At 40.0% G+C, this 26,159-nt stretch overlaps 1 pseudogene; it reads right to left on the bottom strand.

Moving 5' to 3' along the window:
- Positions 1–236: 236 nt before the first annotated feature.
- On the bottom strand, positions 237–25,306 carry LOC123834444 (small ribosomal subunit protein eS26-like; annotated as a pseudogene).
- Positions 25,307–26,159: the final 853 nt, after the last annotated feature.

Here is a 26,159-nt window from a genome sequence, read left to right as displayed (position 1 = left end):
AATGAAATGAAAAGACAGCTTGCAGAATGGGAGGTAATATTTGTAAACCATATAGCTAATTTTATATATGGTGTGAGGTAGGGGGTTCAATTTTATTCTTTTGCATCGGTTGTTCCAACACTATTTGTTGAAAAGATTATTGTTGTTGTGTGTGTGTGTGTTTAAAGTTGGTTCTTCATTTTATTTTTTGTCTAACTAAAGAACAGTTTTTCTTTAGTCCTTAAGGACTTAGCTCCTTACATGGGCTTTGATGGAAGTTGTGGGGTAGCACCCTTGGGTCTAAATCAGAGTGAGGGTGTTTGGTCCTTCCATGCTTCATGAGAGCAATTCCTGACTACCTTGTGTGAATGGCACAGTTCACACAGTGATGTAGATTCATACACAGCTTGGGAAGCATATAGGCATCAAAGACACTTGCTATGGAAATGTCTCTGAAGGCAGTGGCCTCTACTATGTTATGAATAATGAACTTCTTAATGGCCTTACCCTTGGGCACACAACAGGCAGAGTTGGTGCAGCAAACAGGCTGCACTTGGCCAGAGCCCTTTCTGGCATGGCCATTATTCCTTCTTTTCTTGGTTATCTTAGAAGCAAGGACCCAAGAGAGTGAAAAGATTATTGTTTATCCATTGAATTATACCAGTACATAATTGTCTTTATGACTTTATTACTGTAGCTTTGTAATAAATAATTTTGAAACTGGGAAGTCTAAATCCTACAAGTTTGGGGTGCCTGGGTGGCTCAGCCAGTTAAGCATCTGACTCTTAATTTTGGTTCAGGTGTGATCTCAAGGTTATGAGATGGAGCCCTGTGTTGGGCTCTGCACTGGATCTGGAGTCTGCTTAAGATTCTCTCCAGTTGTGGAGAAAGGGGAACCCTCTTACACTGTTGGTGGGAATGCAAGTTGGTACAGCCACTTTGGAAAACAGTGTGGAGGTTCCTCAGAAAATTAAAAATAGAGCTACCCTATGATCCAGCAATTGCACTATTGGGTATTTACCCCAAAGACAGAGATGTAGTGAAAAGAAGGGCCATATGCACCCCAATGTTCATAGCAACAATGTCCTCAATAGCCAAACTGGAAAGAGCTGAGATGCCCTTCAACAGATGAATGGATAAAGAAGATGTGGTCCATATATACAATGGAATATTACTCAGCCATCAGAAGGGATGAATACCCAACTTTTACATCAACATGGATGGGACTGGAGGAGATTATGCTAAGTGAAATAAGTCAAGCAGAGAAAGTCAATTATCATATGGTTTCACTTATTTGTGGAAGATAAGAAATAGTATGGAGGACATTAGGAGAAGGAAGGGAAAAATGAAGGGGAGGAAATCGGAGGGAGAGATGAACCATGAGAGACTATGGACTCTGAGAAACAAACTGAAGGTTTTAGAGGGGAGGGGGTAGGGGGAGGGGCTAGCCCGGTGATGGGTATTAAGGAGGCCATGTACTGCATGGAGCACTGGGTGTTATACGCAAACAATGAATTGCGGAACAGTACATCAAAAACTAATGATATATCGTATAGTGACTAACATAACACAATAATAAAAAAAAAAAGATTCTCTCTCTCCCTCAACTTCTGTCCCTGCCCCCCCACCTCCCCACCTCCTCTGGCCTGTGCATGCTTCCGTTCTCTCAGGGGGAAAAAAAAATCCTACAAGTTCCTTAATCTTTTTGAAGATTGCTTTGGATATTGTGTTTCCATATAAATTTTAAGATCAACCTGTCAAATTCTGCAAAAAAATAACAGCTGGCACTTTGAGGGGGATTGGGTTGAATGAATAGACCAATTTGTGGAATATTGCCATCTTAACAATAATAGTGCCTTCTGATCCATGAATATGGGATGTTTTTCCATTTATTTAGGTATTCTTTCATTTCTTTCACTGACATTTTGTAGATTTGCAGTATATAAATCTTGTGTTTTAAAAAATTTATTTCTAATTTTTTTCTTTTGTAAATGGAATTATTTTCTTGATTGTGTTTTGAATTATTCTCATACTTTCCTTTAATTCTTTAAACATAGTTTCCTTTAGTTCATCAGGTAATTTAAACTCTGTTTAAGAAGTCCAAAGTCTGGACTTTGTTAGGGATAATTGGTTGTTTTCTTTTGCCTGGGCTATACATTCCTGTTTCTTTGTGTGTCTCATATTTTTCTGCTCTAAACAATATACTGTGGCAACTCTGGAAAACAGATGCTTTCCCCAGGGTTTGTTGTTGTTGCGGTCTTTTGTTTTTGTTGTATTGTTGCTGTTTGTTTATTCATTTGTTTAGTGACTTTCCAGCACTCTTTCTGTAAATCCTGTGTTATTTGTCATATGTGGCCATTGAAGTCTCTGCCTGGTTAGCTTAGTGGTCAGCTAATGATTAGACAGAGATTTCCATAAATGCTTTGAACCAATAACTTTCCCAGCCTTTGTGTGTTGGCCTATATCTTCAGTGATCTTGCTGGCCTTAGCTTGTGCAGAGCCTTAAGGCAAGCTAGAGATGAGAGATTAGGACCTTCTTAAGTCTCTTCTGTGTATGCACACAGCCCTGCACATGTTCTTCTAGATTTCCAAGAAAGCCTGTGAGCTTTTCAAAGTCCCTTACGGACTTTGCCTTCCCCTGTTCTTTTTAGGTGTTTTGATTAGTCTCATTTAGTAACATCATCTCAGGCAGCTGCAATGTTAAAACAATTGTCACCGATTTTTTTTTTTTCTTTCAAATTCCCTAGAATCAGGGATGTTGGTACAGAGCATGTTCTGAGTCAGGTCAAATAAAGACATGTCTTGAGAATGGGGATTATCAATAAACTTGCCATCAGCTGGTCAAATGTTGACAATTATGGGGATTTTGGGAAGTTCCAAACCCATTCTACCCTCTTCAGTTAGATTGCTGGTTTTAATGGCTATCACAGTTTTTGGTCCTCAAGGCTACCATGAAGCTGGAGAGGGGAAGATGGTTCTTACCAAGATTCAGCCATTTTTCTTGATAAACACGATTTGGAATTTTGTAATTCTTTAGTTAATGTCCAGAATATGGAAAAATTGATTTTGACATTTGCCAGAGTTTTTTTTTTTAATTTTTTAAAATTTTTATTATTTTTTTTTATTCTTCTGTTAATCCCCATACATTACATCATTAGTTTTAGATGAAGTGTTCCATGATTCATTGTTTGTGCATAACACCCAGTGCTCCATGCAGAATGTGCCCTCCTCAATACCCATCACCAGGCTAACCCATCCTCCCACCCCCCTCCCCTCTAGAACCCTGTTTGTTTTTCAGAGTCCATCGTCTCTCATGGTTCGTCTACCCCTCCGATTTCCCCCGCTTCATTCTTCCCCTCATTCTTCCCCTCCCGCTACCTTCTTCTTCTTCTTTTTTTTTTCTTAACATATATTGCATTATTTGTTTCAGAGGTACAGATCTGAGATTCAACAGTCTTGCACAATTCACAGCGCTTACCAAAGCACATACCCTCCCCAGTGTCTATCACCCAGTCACCCCATCCCTCCCACCCCCCCACTCCAGCAACCCTCAGTTTGTTTCCTGCAATTAAGAATTCCTCATATCAGTGAGATCATATGATACATGTCTTTCTCTGTTTGACTTATTTCACTCAACATAATACCCTCCAGTTCCATCCACGTCATTGCAAATGGCAAGATCTCATTCCTTTTGATGGCTGCATAATATTCCATTGTATATATATATACCACCTCTTCTTTATCCATTCATCTGTCGATGGACATCTTGGCTCTTTCCACAGTTTGGCTATTGTGGACATTGCTGCTATAAACATCGGGGTGCACGTACCCCTTCGGATCCCTACTTTTGTATCTTTGGGGTAAATACCCAGTAGTGCAATTGCTGGATCGTATGGTAGCTCTATTTTCAACTTTTTGAGGAACCTCCATACAGTTTTCCAGAGTGACTGCACCAGCTTGCATTCCCACCAACAGTGGAGGAGGGTTCCCCTTTCTCCGCATCCCCGCCAACATCTGTCGTTTCCTGACTTGTTAATTTTAGCCATTCTGACTGGTGTGAGGTGGTATCTCATTGAGGTTTTGATTTGGATTTCCCTGATGCCGAGCAATATTGAGCACTTTTTCATGTGTCTGTTGGCCATTTGGATGTCTTCTTTGGAAAAATGTCTGTTCATGTCTTCTGCCCATTTGTTGATTGGATTCTTTGTTCTTTGGGTGTTGAGTTTGATGAGTTCTTTATAGATTTTGGATACTTGCCCTTTATCTGATATGTCATTTGCAAATATCTTCTCCCATTCTGTCGGTTGTCTTTTGGTTTTGTTGACTGTTTCCTTTGCTTTGCAAAAGCTTTTTATCTTGATGAAGTCCCAATAGTTCATTTTTGCCCTTGCTTCCCTTGCCTTTGGCGATGTTTCTAGGAAGAAGTTGCTTTGGCTGAGGTCAAAGAGGTTGCTGCCTGTGTTCTCCTTTAGGATTTTGATGGACTCCTGTCTCACATATAGGTCTTTCAACCATTTGGAGTCTATTTTTGTGTGTGGTGTAAGGAAATGGTCCAGTTTCATTCTTGTGCATGTGGCTATCCAATTTTCCCAACACCATTTGTTGAAGAGACTGTCTTTTTTCCATTGGACATTCTTTCCTGCTTTGTCAAAGATGAGTTGACCATAGAGTTGAGGGTCCATTTCTGGGCTCTCTATTCTGTTCCCTTGATCTATGTGTCTGTTTTTGTGCCACTACCATGCTGTCTTGATGATGACAGCTTTGTAATAGAGCTTGAAGTCCGGAATTGTGATGCCGCCAACTTTGCTTTTCTTTTTCAACATTCCTCTGGCTATGCAGGGTCTTTTCTGGTTCCATACAAATTTTAGGATTATTTGTTCCATTTCTTTGAAAAAAGTGGATGGTATTTTGATGGGGATTGCATTGAATGTGTAGATTGCTCTAGGTAGCATTGACATTTTCACAATATTTGTTCTTCCAATCCATGAGCATGGAACGTTTTTCCATTTCTTTGTGTCTTCCTCAATTTCTTTCATGAGTATTTTATAGTTTTCTGAGTACAGATCCTTTGTCTCTTTGGTTAGATTTATTCCTAGGTATCTTATGGTTTTGGGTGCAATTGTAAATGGGATCGACTCCTTAATTTCTCTTTCTTCTGTCTTGTTGTTTGTGTATAGGAATGCCACTGACTTCTGTGCACTGATTTTATATCCTGCCACTTTACTGAATTCCTGTATGAGTTCTAGCAGTTTTGGGGTGGAGTCTTTTGGGTTTTCCACATAAAGTATCATATCATCTGCAAAGAGTGAGAGTTTGACTTCTTCTTTGCCAATTTGGATGCCTTTGATTTCTTTTTGTTGTATGATTGCTGTGGCTAGGACTTCCAATACTATGTTGAATAGCAGTGGTGATGGTGGACATCCCTGCTGCGTTCCTGACCTTAGGGGGAAAGCTCTCAGTTTTTCCCCATTGAGAATGATATTCGCTGTAGGTTTTTCATAGATGGCTTTTATGATATTGAGGTATGTACCCTCTATCCCTATACTCTGAAGAGTTTTGATCAAGAAAGGATGCTGTACTTTGTCAAAAGCTTTTTCTGCATCTATTGAGAGGATCATATGATTCTTGTTCTTTCTTTTGTTAATGTATTGTATCACATTGATTGATTTGCGGATGTTGAACCAACCTTGCAGCCCAGGGATAAAACCCACTTGGTCATGGTGAATAATCCTTTTAATGTACTGTTGGATCCTATTGGCTAGTATTTTGGTGAGAATTTTTGCATCCATGTTCATCAGGGATATTGGTCTGTAATTCTCCTTTTTGATGGGGTCTTTGTCTGGTTTTGGGATCAAGGTAATGCTGGCCTCATAAAATGAGTTTGGAAGTTTTCCTTCCGTTTCTATTTTTTGGAACAGTTTCAGAAGAATAGGTATTAATTCTTCTTGAAATGTTTGGTAGAATTCCCCTGGGAAGCCATCTGGCCCCGGGCTTTTGTTTTTTGGGAGATTTTTGATGACTGCTTCAATTTCCTTAGTGGTTATAGGTCTGTTCAGGTTTTCTTTTTCATCCTGGTTCAGTTTTGGTAGTTGATACATCTCTAGGAATGCATCCATCTCTTCCAGGTTATCTAATTTGCTGGCATAGAGTTGCTCATAATATGTTCTTATAATTGTTTGTATTTCTTTGGTGTTGGTTGTGATCTCTCCTCTTTCATTCATGATTTTGTTGATTTGGGTCATTTCTCTTCTCTTTTTGATAAGTCTGGCCAGGGGTTTATCAATCTTGTTAATTCTTTCAAAGAACCAGCTCCTAGTTTCGTTGATCTGTTCTACTGTTCTTTTAGTTTCTATTTCATTGATTTCTGCTCTGATCTTTATGATTTCTCTTCTGCTGCTGGGTTTAGGCTTTATTTGCTGTTCTTTCTCCAGCTCCTTTAGGTGTAGGGTTAGGTTGTGTACTTGAGACCTTTCTTGTTTCTTGAGAAAGGCTTGTATTGCTATATACTTTCCTCTTAGGACTGCCTTTGCTGCATCCCAAAGATTTTGAATAGTTGTGTTTTCATTTTCATTGGTTTCCATGTATTTTTTTAATTCTTCTTTAATTTCCTGGTTGACCCATTCATTCTTCAGTAGGATGCTCTTTAGCCTCCATGTATTTGAGTTCTTTCTGACTTTCCTCTTGTGATTGAGTTCTAGTTTCAAAGCATTGTGGTCTGAAAATAGGCAGGGAATGATCCCAATCTTTTGGTACCGGTTGAGACCTGATTTATGACCTAGGATGTGATCTATTCTGGAGAATGTTCCATGGGCACTAGAGAAGAATGTGTATTCCGTTGCTTTGGGGTGGAATGTTCTGAATATGTCTGTGAAGTCCATTTGGTCTAGTGTGTCATTTAAAGTCTTTATTTCCTTGTTGATCTTTTGCTTAGATGATCTGCCCATTTCAGTGAGGGGGATGTTAAAGTCCCCCACTATTATTGTATTGTTGTCGATGTGTTTCTTTGCTTTTGTTATTAATTGCCTTATATAATTGGCTGCTCCCATGTTAGGGGCATAGATATTTACAATTGTTAAATCTTCTTGTTGGATAGATCCTTTAAGTATGATATAGTGTCCTTCCTCATCTCTTATTACAGTCTTTGGTTTAAAATCTAATTTGTCTGGTATAAGGATTGCCACCCCAGCTTTCTTTTGGTGTCCATTAGCATGGTAAATGGTTTTCCACCCCCTCACTTTCAATCTGGGGATGTCTTTGGGTCTAAAATGAGTCTCTTGCAGACAGCATATCGATGGGTCTTGTTTTTTAATCCAGTCTGTTAGCCTGTGTCTTTTGATTGGGGCATTGAGCCCATTTACATTCAGGGTAACTATTGAAAGGTAGGAATTTAGTGCCATTGTATTGCCTGTAAGGTGACTGTTACCGTATATTGTCTGTGTTCCTTTCTGGTCTATGTTGCTTTTAGGCTCTCTCTTTGCTTAGAGGACCGCTTTCAAGATTTCCTGTAGGGCTGGTTTTGTGTTTGCAAATTCCTTTAGTTTTTGTTTGTCCTGGAAGCTTTTTATCTCTCCTTCAATTTTCAATGACAGCCTAGCTGGATAGAGTATTCTTGGCTGCATATTTTTCTCATTTAGTGCTCTGAATATATCCTGCCAGTCCTTTCTGGCCTGCCAGGTCTCTGTGGATAGGTCTGTTGCCAATCTAATGTTTCTACCCTTTTAGGTTACATATCTCTTCTCCCGAGCTGCTTTCAGGATTTTCTCTTTGTCTATGAGACTCGTAAGTTTTACTATTAGATGTCGGGGAGTTGACCTATTTTTATTGATTTTGAGAGGGGTTCTCTGTGCTTCCTGGATTTTCATGCCTGTTTCTTTCCCCAAATTAGGGAAGTTCTCTGCTATAATTTGCTCCATTATACCTTCTGCCCCTCTCGCTCTTTCTTCTTCTTCTGGGATCCCAATTATTCTAATGTTGTTTCGTCTTATGGTATCGCTTATCTCTCGAATTCTGCCCTCGTGATCCAGTAGTTGTTTATCTCTCTTTTTCTCAGCTTCTTTATTTTCCATCATTTCATCTTCTATATTACTGATTCTCTCTTCTGCCTTATTTATTCTAGCAGTTAGTGCCCCCATTTTTGATTGCACCTCATTAATAGCCTTTTTGATTTCTACTTGGTTGGATTTTAGTTCTTTTACTTCTCCAGAAAGGGTTTCTCTAATAACTTCCATATTTTTTTCAAGCCCAGCTAGTATCTTTAAAGTGATGATTCTGAACTCTAGATCTGACATTGTACTAATGTCTGTATTGAGTAGGTCCCTGGCAGTCGGTACTACCTCTTGTTCTTTTTGTTGAGGTGATTTTTTCCATCTTGTCATTTTGTGCAGAGGAGAATAGATTAATGAGAGAACAAAATGCTAGCAGAGAAACAACGTCCCCAGAAAATATACTCTAAACAAATCAGAAAAGACCTGAAGCAGTGGGAAAAGAAAGGGAAAGAGAGAAAAAAGAAAAAGAAAAAAAAGAAAAAGATAAAGATAAAAACAAAAACAAACAAAACAAAACAACAACAACAACAACAAAAAAACCAGAATGTGACCAAATATGATCAGCCTGGTATATAGATCAGTGCCACACACTAGATTTGGGGTGTATTTTGGTCTTTTAGAAGAAAGTGCCTCCCAAAATTTTAAAGAAAGAAAAACTTATATATGTACAAAAATAAGGGTTGATATGATGAAGGGATGGAATATGACTAAAGATGGAAATTATAAAAAATTTTATAAAAGGAATTGATAAGAAGTTGTTTGAAAAAAGAAAGAAGAGGATTTAAAAAAAGAAAAAAGAAAAAAAAAAGGAGAAAATGTGATCAGGCAGGGGAGTAGAAAAAAACATATACTAGAGATTTAGGGTATATTTTAATCTGTTAGAAGAAACTATCTCAAAATTTTAAAGAGAGAAGAACTTATATATATAAGCCAAAAATATGGGTAACTACTATGAAGGGATAGAATATGACTCTAAAAATGAGAAATAAAAATGTTTTTTTTTAAAAAAGGGATTGATAAGATGTTGGTTGAAAAAGGGAAAAAGAAAAATTCAAAAAGAAATAAAAAGACAAAAAGACAATTAAAAAAAATTAACTTTGAAAGACTAAAGAATCATGGTAAAAAAGCCGTGAATTCTATGTGCAGTAGTCCCCTAGCGCTGGCGTTCTGCCGTTCTCATTGATCGGTAACCTTGGTCTTGGCTGGCTGTTCTCGCTGATCTTCTGGGGAGGGGCCTGTTGCCGTGGTTTCCAAATGTCTCTGCCGGAGGCGGAATTGCCCCGCCCTTGCCCCCTCCCGGCTAAGTAATCTGCTCCGGTTTGCTATCCGGAGATTTTGTTCCCTGCGAGCTTTCCGTACAGCTTTGGAGGCGGAGAGTGAAAATGGCGGCCTCCCAATCTCCGCCCCAGAGGAGCCGAGAACTCGGGGCCCCGTTCCTCAGTGAGCCCCCCGAGAAAAGCCGTCAGTCACTCCCGTCTCCCCGGTCTCCGGCCTCACTCCGTGCTCACCCGGCCTGCGACCGCGCGTTTCTATCTCTGGCACCCGACCCCGGGTGGAGTCTCCAAACCCAGCAGATCCCTGCGGTGCACTCCCGCGCGGCTCCTCCCGGGGGACGAAGGTGAGTCTCCCCGGATCTGCCGCTTGTTGGGTCCCTGCTGGAGGAGCAGGGGCCCGACTGTGCCGCGGATCCTGGTTTATGGCCACCCCGAGCTGAGAGCCCGCGCCTGGGCTCCGCCTCTGCAGCCGGCTTCCCTGCTCCGATACCTGGGAGCTCTGCCGCACTCAGGCACCCCCGGTCTTTCTGTGACCCCGAGGGTCCTGAGACCACACTGTCCCGGAGGGTTTCACCTCCCGCTTGGCCACCAGAGTGACGTCCCTCAGCGGAGCAGACTTTTAAAAGTTCCGAATTTCTGCTCCGCGGCTCTATCACTTGCCAGAAGCGCCGACGGAGGCCCCTCCCCCACCGTCTATCCTCCGAATATCGCCTCGGATTCACTTCTCCGGACGTCCTACCTTCCAGAAAGTGGTCGCTTTTCTGATGAGAGAGTTGTTGCTATTCCTTTCTTCGATCTCCTGTTGAGTTTGTAGGTGTTCAGAATGGCTTGATCCCTATCCAGCTGAATTCCTGAGAGAAGACGAAATCCAGGTCTCCTACTCCTCCACCATCTTGCTCCGCCCCCCATTTGCCAGAGTTTTATTGCAGATTTTTGTAAGTCCTTATTCTGCCATTCAAAAAGCACTCTTTCCTTTTCTTATTTTTAGGAGGTTAAAAGATAATTTTTTTTAAAGGTAAAATCGTGATACTCAAATCAATACAAATATTAAATAAGCACATGCCAAAGATTTTATTTAACTCATTTATTTAACTCATTACAAGTTGTTACAAATTCAAGAGGGTATTGAAAGAACACACATGCATACACAGGCAATTGAGAATGCTGTCTAGGTTTATGTATGATGTATATTTTGTCAGTACTGACAGCCCAACAACCAGTTGTATTTCGCAGATCCCAATTCACTCGCATTTCTTCAGAAAACAATTATTTGCATTATGATCAGTTTTCTACCACTTTCAGAGTTGTAAAATAGCCGAAAGACAGTGAAAGCAAAGATGCATTAGAAGCGTAGATGGACATACAGTTTGGCTTGGGAAAAAAAAAAGAAGGGTAGATGGACAGGACACGTGGTCATCTTTTTTGACCCCTACCTATCAAAGTCTTTCACAGTTTTTCCTGATGCAGGAGTGGAGAGCACAGGAATGGCACACAGACATGTGGTCAAGGGGGCTGTTTATGACCCCACCTTTGGGGATAATTTATTTTATGTGACCCAGACTCTTCATCTGTGAGGGAAAGGGAATGGCCCAAGTGATCACTAAGACTCCTTCCATTCCAGCAGTGTTCTTTAAAGTGTGGATCTTGGGCCGCCAGTGGGGGCATCACCTGAAAACTTGTTAGAAATGCAAATCCTCAGGCTCCATCCCAGTCCAACTGAATCAGAAACTCCAGGGTGGGTGCCCAAGAATCTGTTTTAATAAGCTCTCCAGGTGATTCGGATATAATTACATTTTGAGAACCATTACATCCCAGGTTCATGAGAAGGGTCTTTGATATGAGGGCAATTCACTTATCATAAGAGTATATTTGTTACTTCCTCCTGAAGTTGGGAATCATCCAATTCTACATTTGTGTAAGAGAAAGTCAGTTTGGTTGAGGCTTCTTTGCTCTAGGCAAAACTTCAATCTACTATTTATTTCAACATAACCAGTTTAAAGAGATGTCAGAGAAGTATTTCTTGAAGCTTTGGGTTTCACATATTTTATACAGATAGAAGATCTCTCCCATTTGTTATGGCAGACAGAGAGGAGATGAGTCTTTGCAGATCTTACGCTGGAAAACATTTCCTCTTGCTCCTTGCATGCAAAGGCAGTGATCACAAGGCACTGTATGGCATGACTGGAAAACTTCTCTTTAAACTGTGTCTCTGGGTGGGGCACTTCTGCTCTTACTTATGATGAGCCATTCTGTTTCTGTTTGGTACACAGAGGACTAGGCTGTCCTGTTTGCCACTATCATTTCTTTAGAGGGTACAGCTATGCTGTGCCATATGAAAGGGTGGTTTTCAAACATCTTACTTCTATAACATGCCTTCTGTACATTCTCAGCATCATGCTCTTTCCAGTGTTTTCTACACTAGTATTCTGTTTAGCTCCGTCTGATTGACTCGTATAAAGGTCATCATAATTTCTGACCTGTTGCCTTGACCATCTTTGAAAACTCTTTCCCTTAAGTATAGGTCACCAGTTACACTGACCAAAGTAGTATCTATGAACTTAAGAATCACTGAGACTTCAGAACTTGTCAATACATCATTATGCACCTTGTAGGCAAGTTTCTCCAGGAAGTATTAATAGTTTAGGAAGAAAGCATTATGTGCGGTCAATTCTCTCTCTTGAAGATTCATAATGTACAATGTGTTAAAGGCTCTGAGAGTCTTACAGTAGAGAAACTTATCTGTGTTTGACTCAACATTTTCCAAACTTCTTTGAGCCTGGAACATTTGTATTACTGGCATATCTAATGCTATCCAGCTTGGGAGGGACAGGTGTAGAAGATTGAGTTGATGTACAAGACCAGATATTTCACAGAGTTCGATTTCATTCATTTATGATCAAATGAGGGAAACCATTTGAGGGCCAATCTTAGATAACAAAGCATCAGTGTAAATGTGAGTTATGTCCTGATGTTAGTAGTTGAATCTACCGTGGCTTTCTTACTCAAAACCTGGGAGCCTTTTAGAAATGCAGAGTCTCAGGCCCTAATCTAGATTTATTTCATCAAAAGCTTCATTTGGATGAGGTGTGATTCCCATGAATTTTAAAGTCTGAAAAGCACTGATTACAGCATTTTCCCCTGTTATTTCCTTTTCTCACTGCCTACTCCATCCAGAATTCCTTGGGATGCTTCCCTTTCTGGAAAATCTTTGCCATTATTTTTATGCAAACTTTTGTTTCTCTTACCCTTCTCTGAATTCCAATATCCTATGTGGTCTGTTTTATACCAACATTATGGCTGGGTCTGGGAAAATTCTATGAGGATCATAGTAAACTTTTGAAAATTAATAACATTCCCTAAATTGCGGAACACTATTAATTAGTTTTCTAAAGTCGTTCTCTCTAAGTCTTTCTTTAATTGTAGGAAAGGGTGGGGAGTGTATTAATGATCTCCTTCCATTTAAAAAAGTTCCTAAGAGTTAAAAATATAAATTCTGCATGTATTAAAAATAACATTCTTTATCACAATAATTTATTTTCAGATGTCTGACTGTCAGAACCATGCAGTGGTAGCCGCAATAAACATTATACAAGGGGCGCCTGGGCGGTTCAGTCAATTAAGTGGCCGACTCTTGATTTTAGCTCAGGTCATGTTCTCAGGATCCTGGGATGAGCCCAGTGTCAGGCTCCCTGCTCAGTGCAGAGTCTGCTTGAGTTTCTTTCTCCCTCTTCTCTGCCCCTCCCGCTCTGGGCACACACACTCTCTCTCTCCCTCAAAAAAAAAAAAAAAAAAAAAAAAAATAACAATGAGAATCTATAGGTTAAATATCAGGTTTTTTTTCCACCGAAGGCAGATTAAATAACATATTTGGGCTAGACCTTAGCTAAAATGTCTGAGATTTGACTACGTTTTCATTAGACAATGAATGTAGGTTTTGATGACCCCGTCCTCCAAGTATTTCCAGAGGAAGCAGTGAGAGGAAAATTTAAATTCTGACAAAGATTTACTCATTTGTTCTTTTGTGGGGAAGAAGAGCTGTATAGTGAAATCTAAAACATTCAAAACACATAATAGTCCTTGTTCTAAGCAAATACCAGGTCTCTAAGTTTATTAGCCTGTAAGATCACAGAATTCCAAAAATGTTCTGGAAAGTTCTCTTTTCTTCAACCCTTGCACACGTATCTATTCATGTCAGTGAATAGAGTAGCCTTAATATTTTAAAACATGTATCATGTAAAAAGGAAGTGAGAATTGCAAATATGGGAAAAGAATGTGATACAAAGAAGTGCATTCCGTGTTTAGCAGAGAAGCCATGAAAGCCTCAGAGAACCAGCTAAATGTATGAGGTCACTAACTTAACATTTTAAATTCCCCAGTGCTGAATTATTATGGTTTGCAAGAAATCTGAAAGACATTAAGCTTCTAGGAAAAAGTGTTGCAACTCTGGATTTTTGCCTATCCTTTGACCCTAATAAGGCTGTTTTAAAATAAAGTTATTAAGGGAATTAGGTCTGTCTCTAAAATGAGGAATAATAATTTGTTCTTACAAGCCTCTGATATCACATACCTTCATACTTTACAAAAGCTCAAATTCACTGAGGATTAAAATATTAAGAATTTAGTCATGCAGAGAAAACAGGAGTTGTTTTGTCAGTGTCAAAAATGATTGGCTCCAAACTCTAGAATAGTGTTGTCCAATATTGCTTTCTGTAGTGATGACAGTGCTCCATATTTACGCGGTCCAAAATGGTAGCCACTAGCCACATGTAGCTCTTGAACACTTGAAACACGGCTAATAGGATGGAGAAGCTGAATATTTATTTTTACTTTGATTTAAATTTAAAGAGCTACAGTGGGGGGCACTTGGGTGGCTCAGTTGGTTAAACTTCAAATATGTTCAGACTCTTAATTTCAGCTCAGGTCATGATCTCAGGGTTGTGAGATCCAGCCCCTCATGGGGCTCTGCAGTCAGCGGGGAGTCTACTTGGATTCTCTCTCCTTCTTCCTCTGCCAGCCCCCCATGCACACACACTCTCTCTCTAAAATAAATTAATTAATTAAAAAAAATAAGTAGCTACAGTGGTCAGTGACTATTGTGTTAGACAATTCAGCTCTAGGAATATTTTCTTTCCATTGTGAATTTAAAATTTACAGCAATATTTTTATTTCTTAATGTTATTTTCTAGGTCACAGATTTAGAAAAAAAACCATTTTGTACCTCAGATGAGAACAAATTTTATAATATTTTGCAATGCCATTGCTTAGAGATAGTTTCTTGAAAATAATGACATTAAGTGGTCCACTAGACAATGTTGTCCAAGTGATAGAAATGCTTGACATAAAGTCCAAGATAACCCTCACATCAGTAGTCTATGGGGAGGGCTTGACTGGTATACAAAAAAAGGACCAAGGAAAACCTGAGCACAGTGAAGAGAAATCACTGCTGATGCTGTAGGTTTGCCATTTTCTCTTTTCATTTATATTGTTTTTTTTTTAAAAAAGATTTATTTATTTATTTTAGAGAGAGTGAGAGTGCGCTCATGTTTGTGCAAGTCCAAGAAGGGGCAGAGGGAGAGAGTCTTCAAGTAGACTCCGTGCTGAGGGTGGAGACTGAGGCAGGGCTCAGTCTCATGACCCATGAGATCATGACCTGAGCTAAAACCAAGAGTTGGACAGCTTAACTGCTGAGCCACCCGGGTGCCCCTATTTCTATTAATTCTGAGTGACTTTATCAAGTCCTTTGATTTATCCTTTTCTGACTGGCATTTGAAATTTGAGACTAAGCTAAATGAAGGACCCAATTTTTATTTTATTTATTTATTTATTTATTTATTTATTTATTTATTTATTTATTTATTTATTTATTTATTTATTTATTAAAAGATTTTATTTATTTATCTGACAGAGATAGACACACAACGAGAGAGGGAACACAAGCAGGGGGAGTGGGAGAGGGAGAAGCAGACTTCCCACCAAGCAGGGAGCCTGATGCGGGGCTCCATCCCAGGACCCTGGGATCATGACCTGAGCCGAAGTCAGACGCTTAACAACTGAGCCACCTAGGTCCCCCAAAGGACCCAATTTTTAGGTGTAGCCTACCTGCCAGCACCACCAGGGAAGATTGGAGATCATGAACTAGCATGAGTGGTCTGCTAAGAAGCCCCCTGTGAGCTCTTTCCTTATTTTAAATGTAATACTAATTGTGTTTCTTAAAACATCATCTTTTCATTGGGCCTTTGTTCAAGATTGAATTATAGACCACATAGGAAAACCAGTTTCATTACTTGATAATTATGCTTTAGAGAAAGAATCAATTTTGAACAGGCTGGATGTATTAGGGACCAAAGTGGAAAACAATCCTCTTTTAAGCCCTCTGTCAGCTCTCCTTTCCTGCATATTTGTCTCACAGGTCTTGTTTGCAGGTACTCGAAAGTTCAGCCCACAGGTGTACCAGTCCCTATAGTGGTTCTTTTGAAGAACCATTTGGCATGTGCTATGTACTAAATGTGCCTTCCCCCAGATTCATATGTTGAAGCCCCAAACCCCAGTGTGATGGTATTAGGAGATAGGACCTTTGGGAGGTGATTACATCGTGGGGATGGAACCCTTATAAGAAGAGAGAGGCAAGAACTTGCTTGTGATAACAAACCCAGGAAGAAAGCTCTCATCAGGAGTTGAACTGGCTGGCAACTTGATCTTGGACTTCACAGCCTCCAAAGCTGTGAGAAATCAATGTCTGTTGTTTAAACCACCCAGTCTATGATATTTTTGTTACAGCAGCCTGAGTTAAGACAGCTTGAGAAAAGGAGAGAAGCCCTCCTCCCACTCTCCGTTGGGAGGCAAGACTAACATATAAATGTATACTTAATAATCTTCTTACTCCTATAGAAGTATAGAAGCTGCAGGGAGGTGGTTTAGGTAAGTTTTGAGTCACCCCTTAGAGAATCATGCACAGATGTTCTAATGCTTCCCTTTAGGGCTTGAGTTAGAGTGTACCATGATAACCTCACTGAACTGAGAGAATTAATTGGTATCTGGTGGAAGCAATCTCAAAATTTGGAGGCACAAGATTTATAAAAAGCAAGGAATATAAATACACTAAAAAAGACCTCAGGGATGATGCTCAAAATGGAAAAATACCAGGGGCGCCTGGGTGGCTCAGTCGTTAAGCGTCTGCCTTCGGCTCGGGTCCTGATCCCAGGGTCCTGGGATCGAGCCCTGCATCGGGCTCCCTGCTCCGTGGGAAGCCTGCTTCTCCCTCTCCCACTCCCCTTGCTTGTGTTCCCTCTCTCGCTGTATCTCTCTCTGTCAAATAAACAAAGTCTTAAAAAAAAAAAAAAAAAAAAAAAGGAAAAATACCAATATTCATCTCCTGTTGACCACAAATCACCTCCAAATAGTTGACATTGTGTATACTAGTATGTGGAAAGACCTTCACCATGTTTTGCATATTACACTTTACCTATAGAATTAAGATGATTTTAAAAAATGGCTAAGCAAAATTGGAATGTGGGAAAGTTTATCTGATAACCTCTGCCCACCTGTTCTTTCCTCTTTTTGGTACTATCCCGACTTTCTTCCCTCTGAAACCCCTACCCCTGCCAAACATAGAAACACAAATACACAGACCAGACACACATTCACAGATCCTACATATGGAAAAACAAGTCCTCAATCTTTATACTTCCTATTTGTTCTCTGGCCTTTTTTTTTTTTTTTTTTTAAGATTTATTTATTTGAGAGAGAGAGTGGGTACGCTTGTGTGTGTGTGTGTGTGTGTGTATGCACTCATGCGCACAGGGAGGAGGGTAGTGGGGGGTCGAGGGGCAGAGGGAGAGAATCTTGCAAGCAGACTCCCTCCTGAGCACAGAGCCCCACACAGGGCTCAATCCCATGACCCTGAGATCATGACCTGAGCCAAAAATCAAGAGTCCAACACTTAACCGACTGAGCCACCCAGGCATCCCTCTGGCCCTCTTTTTTTTTTTAAACATACAATTCATTTAAATCTTCCAGTGCAGTGTCTTATGCTCAGGATCTTTCCTGCTCTCCTAAACCCTGACAAGATTTGTGGTCTTTTGTCCTAGGCCCTTAGGTTTTACTTTTTAGTAAGTAGTCAGAAAAAATAATTCCCACTAGTGTTCTCAGTAAAAGGAAAGACATTAATGTGTGATACCTTTCAGGTATCAGATGTACACTCCTAAACAGTACATGGCCTTTGGAAATTAGCTGGGCTAACCTATAGGAGTGCCTCAAAGGGCTGCAATTGAAGGCAGGACGGGAGCTGATGGAGAAGATACAGACCTTTTCTGTTCTCTTCAATTCACACCATCTAGACAAGTTTACATAGAATTTTTTCTAGGGGGTTATTGAACTCATTGAATTGGTTTTGGGGGTGCAGCCAAAAATGAGACCAAAAAAGCTTTATTTCATCACCTGTTGCATAGTGGCGATTCCCCAGATTTTTACATGTTAAAAAAATATGTTTATATTTTTTACAAGTAGAATTATTAATCAGTAAGTTCTAAGTGGCTTTAAAAAGCATGACTAGAATTTCATGGAGACAAAGACTTCATTTGACACAGGTTTAGCAGTAAAGCTTTTAATTGTTTCCTTCAATAGTCTTTAAATTGCAAGTCCTTGGAGTGAACTATGGGAACTCTGTAACGTTCCCTGTCTCCTGGCCTGGTGTGTGCATTATCTCCACAAAGATTGTTACAGCAGAAATGCAAAAAGGAAGAGCCAAATGTTGGCTTTGGACAGCCAGCACAGGCTCTTAAGTCCTCCGGTTTCCTTTTAGCCCTTCCCATTGACTAGCTGCTACTCGTTCTTTGTCACTTGGCTGCAGTCTGATGTCTCCAGAATGCCTTCTCCAGTTTCCGGTAAGTTCTCATATTTTGGCTTCATAGCGTCAGAGCACACTTTTATCTCTGTATTGAACACACCTTGAAATTACTCATGTTACCCCTTGCTTGGCAGGAGTCTTGTCTTATTCATCTTTGTACTTCCCCCCCCTTCTCGCCCCCTCCTAGCATCTACTTTGGTGTCTACCAAATAGTAGGTTGCTCAATAAATGTTTATTAGATAGAGGGAACTAGGTAGGATTGGGATGTATTCTGAATCACATTTTGCAGTAACAGAACTAAGACTAACCCGGAGTTGGCAAACTCTTGGTAGATGGCCAGATAGTAAATATTTTACACTTTGCACTCCATCCAGTCTCTTTCACAACTTCTCAAGTCTGCCATTATAGCAGGAAAGTTGATAATACATAAATGATTGGGTGTGGCTGTGTTCCAATGCAACTTTATTTACAAAAACAAATGGCACACAGATTTGGCCTCAGGGATCTAGTTTGCCAGCTCTCATACTCAACTAAGAATGGTTTACTGATCTCACTTAATTCTGCACTTAGAGTTTATTTGTACATGGCTATTTTTCCCCAGAACTCAAAGTATTTTTACATATTTGAATGAGAGTATATTATGGTGGAATAATAGTCTTCTCAGTAGTTTGCTAGTGGCCTAAGGATTTAATGTCCAAGCAGACGTATAATTTAAAACCAAGAGGAAGCTTCCTCACTAAGAGAAAGCAATTTAAATCCCACTGGGTTTAATGTACTTGTGAGTGGGAAGAAACAATTAATATTGGCTGTTCAAGCAAAGAGTACATTTTTAAGAACAATCTGTTCCCCTAGTGTCTCCCAGGTCATCAAGACAATGGACTTTTTAATGGGCAGGAATTATGTACTTAATAAAATTGTAATACTCACTCTGCTTGTCAGAGGAAGCTCATTATTCACAGATTATGTTTCTCTGTGTCCTCCTGTTCTCCCACTGTTTCTTGACATTAATGATGTTCTCTGGTAGGTCTGTCTCACAGGGTTCCACGTGGTCCAAGCTGGATCTTGGCTTATATGGCTCTCTGCCAAGATTAAGGCGTGGGGGTGGCAGGAGAACAGACTCCAAGATCTCTAGGATCCCATTCAGTTCTCAAATGTATAAACTTCTTTCTCCTCTCTAAAGCCTCTTTTCCATCCCAAACCAGCTCTGGCCTTGGCACATATCCTACATTTAAATTAGCTGTGCCTCCTCTGAACTCCAATTGCCTCTTTAGGCTATAGAACATATGGCAGAGTTAGCTTGAATATTAATCTGATTTCTGTGTATTTCCCCTTCTTTCTGTGTTTTACCTTCACTTGAACTCCGGGGAATCCCCAGACTTTAATCAAACACCAATGCAAGCATTTTCAGATGCTTACTTATAAACACTTCATAAGTTTGGGGCTGAGGCTGTGAGAAGGGCAGAGGAAGGGCAACGGGGCTGTGAAAGGAAGTGTGGAGGGACAGACTTGCCCGAATGGAGCCAGGGAAGTGAAGGAAGGACCAGGATGTAGAGGGAGTCAGCACCATAATTAGCTTGAGATCCATTTGCCCTCAGGAACCACTTGCTCTCAGGAACAAATGGTTACTGCCCATGGAAAACCCACCATCTAAAAGTACTGGGCCTTTATTTGTGCCCTGGACAAAGGTGGAGTACTTGCAGGGAAGAGAAAATATTTTTTCCTACTACTCTCCTAGGTTCTCTGGCTGAGGCCCTATAAATTGGGTAGATGAAAGACACATTAATAAAAGAAAAATAGCTTGTGGGCAGCCCTTGGTCCTGGTGGCAGTGGAGGTTGCAGGTCTTCTGGGTAGGTGTCCCCCATCACTCCCCCATGGAGGAGGTGGAAAGCATAGCTGTGGCCCTGGATGCTCTCACGTCTTACTGCACAGGGACAAAGGCACTAGCCACCCAAGCTCAAGAGGGGGCAGCCCGTGTGGCCCATATGGGCCTGTGAGTGGAAGTGACCAGGGCCATATAGCAGAGGGGCAGCTGCATGATTGGCCTCCAACTGGGGCCAGAGCTACTCTGCCAGGGTTTAAAATTTTAAATGAGAATACAGAGCATTATTTATGAGGAAATGAGAGTGAATAAGTCATCTCTAACCTCTTCCAGGCTTTTTTCATAAGAGAGACCATATTAAACTTACATATTCAAAGACTGACTAATCCTGCCTCCAGCACTAGTGGTTTCTCTGTTTTGTGATCCACAAGAACTTCTTCAGGAACAAATGAAATGGTCCAGGGGCATGGAAAATATGACTTTTACATTAGTCTGGGATTGGCTGTGAGCTCCAGCATTTTCACTGAAGGGAGTTTCAGTTTGGGAAAAAAAAAAAAAAAGGTCTTTTGTGCTTTGCCAGGAAAGGCTCCATGAGACCAGGTCAAGGTGGCCATGCATATCGTAACGGTTGGTTGTGGTAGGCTGGATTGCTATCAAGTATGTATACAGAACATTTGAAGAAAATATTATAGTTGTATATTAAATATTTGCACACACTAGTACAGCCTCATATTAGCACATTTTAAAGCTTTAAATAAATCCTTGTTTTTTTTTGTTGTTGTTGTTTTTTTTGAGAGAGAGAGAGAGAGAGAGCATGGGGGGGGTGCAGAGGGAGAGAGAGAATCTTAGGCAGTCTCCATGTCCAGCACGGAGCTGGAAGTGAGGTTCTATCTCACCACCCTGAGATCATGACCTGAGCCAAAATCGAGAGTCTGACACTTAACCAACTGAGCCACCCAGGTGCCCCTATAAATCCTTGTTTTTTTAATGAACAAAACACAAAATATGTAAAATTTAAACCAGTAAAAGTCATCTAGCCGTTGAATAGTTTATTTAATTCAAATGAGAAGACTTTCTTTTACCTCTCTGATTAAAACATGTCTGATATAAAAAAAAGAAAAACAAACAAGTTTATTAACATGTGCATCATGCTTACATATGGGAGCACTCAGAGGTGAGTAACTCAAAGGTTTGGTTAGAACTTGGGCTTATATAGCCTCTTAGCAAAGGAACAATATATTTTTAGAAAAGTGACAAGACAAGAAAAAGGACTTTTGAATTTTCATGGCAGCAAATTGTGGGAATGCAGATAAATGGGAAACTAATGGTAGATAACGTTAGTTCTATCAAGGTTCATGATGTAGTTTCCTCTGGTGCCATCTCCAGGCTGATAAGGGTCTAAAGTCATCTTTGTGATTAAATCTTAACTTTTTGTTCTCTTGGAGGAGGCAGGTCCTTTGTAAGTTTATGTCCTTCTTTTAGGCAAATAGGAGAGGGCAGAGAGCTTTTCTTACATCTACTTCCTCTCATTTGCCTTTAACTCAAAATAATCTTTATGCCAGAGTGACGTATTTGGGGGTGGCATATTCTGCCACCATACAGTCAACTTGTCAAAACAGGAAGTGGGAAAGAAAACCATGGTGTCCTAGCCTAGATGGATCAGAATAGTTGGGAATTTCCCTGTGAGATGGAACAAATGTGGACCCACTACCATCATTACACATTCTGCTTGGCTGCTAACATTTGTTATTTCTTGTGAATTAGTCTTGTTTTTATTTACTTTTCTATTAAAAATTTCTTCATCTCAAAGTGGGTAGAATAAGACCAACCTTGCAGAGTTATTGTAGGGATAAGTGAACGTGTGTAAGGCTTGTGAAATTATTCCGTTATACCAAAATAAGGAATTTCTATTAAATCAAAAGCTCTCTAAGGATCAAGTTTTATTCTTCTCTTATACCACATGATGACTCATGTCAGAATATCATCAAGATATCAAGTTTATGGAAAGTGATTCCTGAATTTTCATCATATTGGTATTATATTCATGAGTCATTGAGGTTACAAAATTCTTCCTGCATTGAATGTTCTCACTCTTCCTTCAGGCTTCAACTCAAATGTCCCTTTCTCTGTAATCCCTTTGTCAACACTCCTCTGCCCCAGCCTCCCCCGTTCTGTTCATTCCTCTCTTATATACATCACATTGTGTAATTATCTATTTACATGTCTGATTCTCCTGCTAGTTTATGAGCACTTGGAGGAGAGAAAAACAGAGCCCATGTTTTGTTCACCTTTGTATCCCCAACATTTGCATCATCTGACAGCAAATATGCTCCATGCAGTCCTGTAGCTTCTGGAACTCTGCTGATGTTTGTAGGGCAATCAAAATTTAGAACTCTGATCAGAGCAGTTGAATGTTCCTTAGCCTATAAATGCAACTTGGAATTAAAGACATCTGGTCTACTGTAAAAAAAAAAAACTCAAGTGGTCTCCATTTTCCATTCTTGTCTCCTTTCACTCATTTTCCAAGTACTGCCAAAGAGAAATCTTCAAACAAATCTATTCATCACTTTCTTGATTAAAACTCTTTAATGTCTTCTCCTTGCTCAGGGATAAAGTTAAACTTTTTAGGATGACACAGGACCCTACATAACTTGATCCTGTCTACCTTCCAGGACTTATCTCTCTCTCTCTTTTTTAAAGATTCACTTATTTGAGAGAGAGACAGAGACAGAGACAGAGACAGAGAGATAGCAGGGTGGAGGGGCAGAGGGAGAGAGAATTTTAAGCAGTCTCTGTGCTGAGCACAGAGCCTGATGTGGGGCTCCATCTCACAACCTTGAGATCATGACCTGAGCTGAAAAGTGTCCAATGCTTAATCGACTGTGCCACCCAGGCATCCCAGGACTTATCTCTTGATGTCTCTTCTCCATTCTCTCCCCATATTTCCCCACACCTTTGCCCCCCACCCCACCTGCCACTGTAGAGATTCTGAGCTCCAAGTAATATGTAAGTGGACCATGCTGCATTAACCTCTGTTCTTTGTCTTTTTTTCATCATCATCTTGTTCTTTCACTGTTGTTTCTATTCCCACTTTTATCTCCTTGATTATTTAAACTTCACTTATTTTATAGTCTTGTTAATATCTATTATATCTAGTTTTTGTAATGTGAATTTTCCATTTGTAATGTTTACGGACTCTCTTTCACGATGGTGGATTGTTTCCAAGAGTCTGTGTGTGTGTGTATGTGTGTGTGTGATATTTAAATTTATTTCATTGTGAGATCATCTTCAGTAGGGGTTGATTTTTCCCCCATGGGAGTAGTGCCCTCCGTGGTGGAAATACCAGTTTCGCCAGTTATCTAGTGGTTTCATGGGTCTCAGACCAGCTTTATATTAATGTCTTAGCATGGGATTTTGATGGGGAAAATATAAATTGGACCCTTATATGCAAATGTGCCTTAGGTGTGGGGTTTTCAATTTTTCCCCACCCTGAGTTCCAGGCAGATGGCAAGTTTTCTTGCTACTTCTCCAGGCTGGTGGGGAGAATTTTCTTAGTTCCCTTTTCCTAGATGGGCCCAGCTAAGTGCAGGGATCTCAGTTCCAGCTCTCTACCTCACATGGGCTGTATTCTTCTCTTTTTCCTGCTGGATAGTAACACTCAGCTTTCTCTCTAAGGAGGGCTAACAACCCCTGAGAAGTTGCTATATCAGTTTCATTTACTACTCTGCATTTGGTTGTCCCCTTCATTTCTTGAAACTATGGGCTGTTTTCCTTTTTTCAAGCCTGGCTATTGTTTCTTATGCTATTTTATCTAGCATGTGGAAAAATCTGTGTCAGTTTTTTCCACTAGGTTGCTGGAAGGGCTCTGTTTACCCACTGAGGTTGTCCTCACGTCCTTCTTTACGTGTAATATTCTGCCCTCTAACTCAGACCCAGATGAACTTTGCTCTTCTTTCAGTACCCAGCTCAGGCACCCCTTCCTCAATGGAGATTTTCCTAACCCTTCTTTCCCCAGGGTGAAGTTTGTCTTTCCCTCACGCACACCTCCACTGTGCTCTTCATTCTTCTACCATAGACCTGAGACATTAATGTGCTTGGTAACATATATGACTCTCTCTTCTTCTCTGATGGTTGTATTTTATTTATCTTTGTGTCCTCAGAGTCTTGCACTATACAAGGTCCATAATACGTGTTCAATACATGCCAGATGAATAGATGAATAAATGAATGGATACATAAAGTGAGTGGGTAAGGAATAACAAAATTTAATAGTGTATCTGTCTTTGCCTCTGTGCCAGGTTTCTATAGTAGCCTATTTCTGTAAAGACATTAAGAAAATCAAATTTAAACAAAGCATTTTATCCTGATAAGAAGTAAAATGTCAGATGTGCAGTAAGACTAATAGCAACAATCACAGTTAGTGCTCACCATATGCCAGGAGCATTAAATTCACACATCTAATTTTTACAACAATTTTTTTTTTTTTTAAAGATTTTTTTTTTTTTATTTGAGAGAGAATGAGATAGAGAGAGAGAGCATGAGAGGGGGGAGGGTCAGAGGGAGAAGCAGACTCTCTGCTGAGCAAGGAGCCCGATGCGGGACCCGATCCTGGGACTCCAGGATCATGACCTGAGCCGAAGGCAGTCGCTTAACCAACTGAGCCACCCAGGCGCCCTAATTTTTACAACAATTTTTTGAGGCAGATACTTTTACAGATCAGGAAACTGAGTCACTGAAAGGTTAACTTGACCCAGCTCATAAATAACTTGGCCAAGCTCATAAATGGCAGTCCTGGGATTTGCACTCAGGTATTCTGGCTCCAGAGGCCATGCTTGTAACTATAATATTAGACAGACTGTTAATACCAATGAAAGAGACATGTTGAAGTTTCTGGATCCAAGTTTTTTTAAAGCAATTATTTTTAAGTCCAAAGTAAATAGTTGTTTTCTAATGACAGCTCAGGATCTTAAAACCATACTACTTGGGAAGTTTACAACCTCACCCAGTAAATTATCTCTATATTTAACTGATCAGTCTAAAAATCCTTCTAGAATTGAATTTAGATCTCAGACGTTGCTGTTTAAACACCTGCTTTCCTTATAGGCGAGAAAAAAAAAAAGAACAAATATAGCAACCTTCTCCTTGTGTTCCTGGAATGAAAGTTGAGGCTTGATGAAAAATTATTTAGTAGTATAAACTTTTTTTTTTTTGAATCTAGAAAGCACCTAAATATTTTGGATATACTGATACAAATACACCATGGCCCTTACTCACTCTTGTCTTTACCATTGACCACAATGTCAGAATCAAGACATCCTGCAGCAGAACAACTGGCCCAGCCATTCCGACTCCCACATTGGCTTTGAGTGGTTACCACCATGTTTATCCTTGTGGCTGCTGACCGCAGTGATTCCTGCATTGCTAATATGATCTCATTCTCTTATCTAAACTCCTTTAATGGAAAGCCATGGAGAAACGATGACTTCCTCACTGGCTATAAGCAAAATGGGAATAAATTTTTAGAGTGGCAGAAGTTTCTTAGGGTTATGAAAGAATACGCTAAAGAGAGATAAGCAACTTGAGCAGTTACTAAAAATACCCAGCATGCATGGGACGGAGATATGTGAGGTTATGTGCAGCTGAACAAACAAAATGATATTTCTGTAGGGACCCTAAGTGTTTGGTGCTTTGCTTCTGATGACGCACCTTACTATTTAAGGAGTGCAGGAGAATTATCCTATCTGAAGTCCAGAATAGATTTTTCTCTTCAAGAGAAATTTATTTTTAAATATTTGAATGGCCCTTGAGTAAAATATATCTATCATAAAAATTATCCAACAAGTTACATTGCCACCAAGGTGACACGGTCTAAGAGCCATGACGAGATCAGAAAAATAGATGTAATCAGTACAGTACAAGGAACTTCATTTTTTTCTTCAAGAAACTGCTTCTAATACAGTGACAGTAATTTCCAGGAAATGGATGGTTATTGAGATGAGATTACTCGTGAGAGATAATGTGGATTATTCAGGTGAAAAGTTTTTCTTGTCTTCTTTTTAGGCCTGAACTACTATATTTAGATGAATGTTCAAATAGATGGTAAAAGTTATCACAAGTATTAAAATTTAAATAACTGGCATTTAATTAATGATTGGCAATCTTGTTTAAGGTGTTCTGGCCACACATAGAATTGTAG

Source organism: Mirounga angustirostris, unplaced genomic scaffold, assembly GCF_029215605.1.
Source record: "Mirounga angustirostris isolate CCGP_5_RB_7025 unplaced genomic scaffold, mMirAng1.0.hap1 SCAF_1, whole genome shotgun sequence".
In the NCBI taxonomy this organism is placed as follows: domain Eukaryota; kingdom Metazoa; phylum Chordata; class Mammalia; order Carnivora; family Phocidae; genus Mirounga; species Mirounga angustirostris.
The sequence above is the reverse complement of the archived record's forward strand: the minus strand, read 5'-3'. Positions and strand labels throughout refer to the sequence as shown.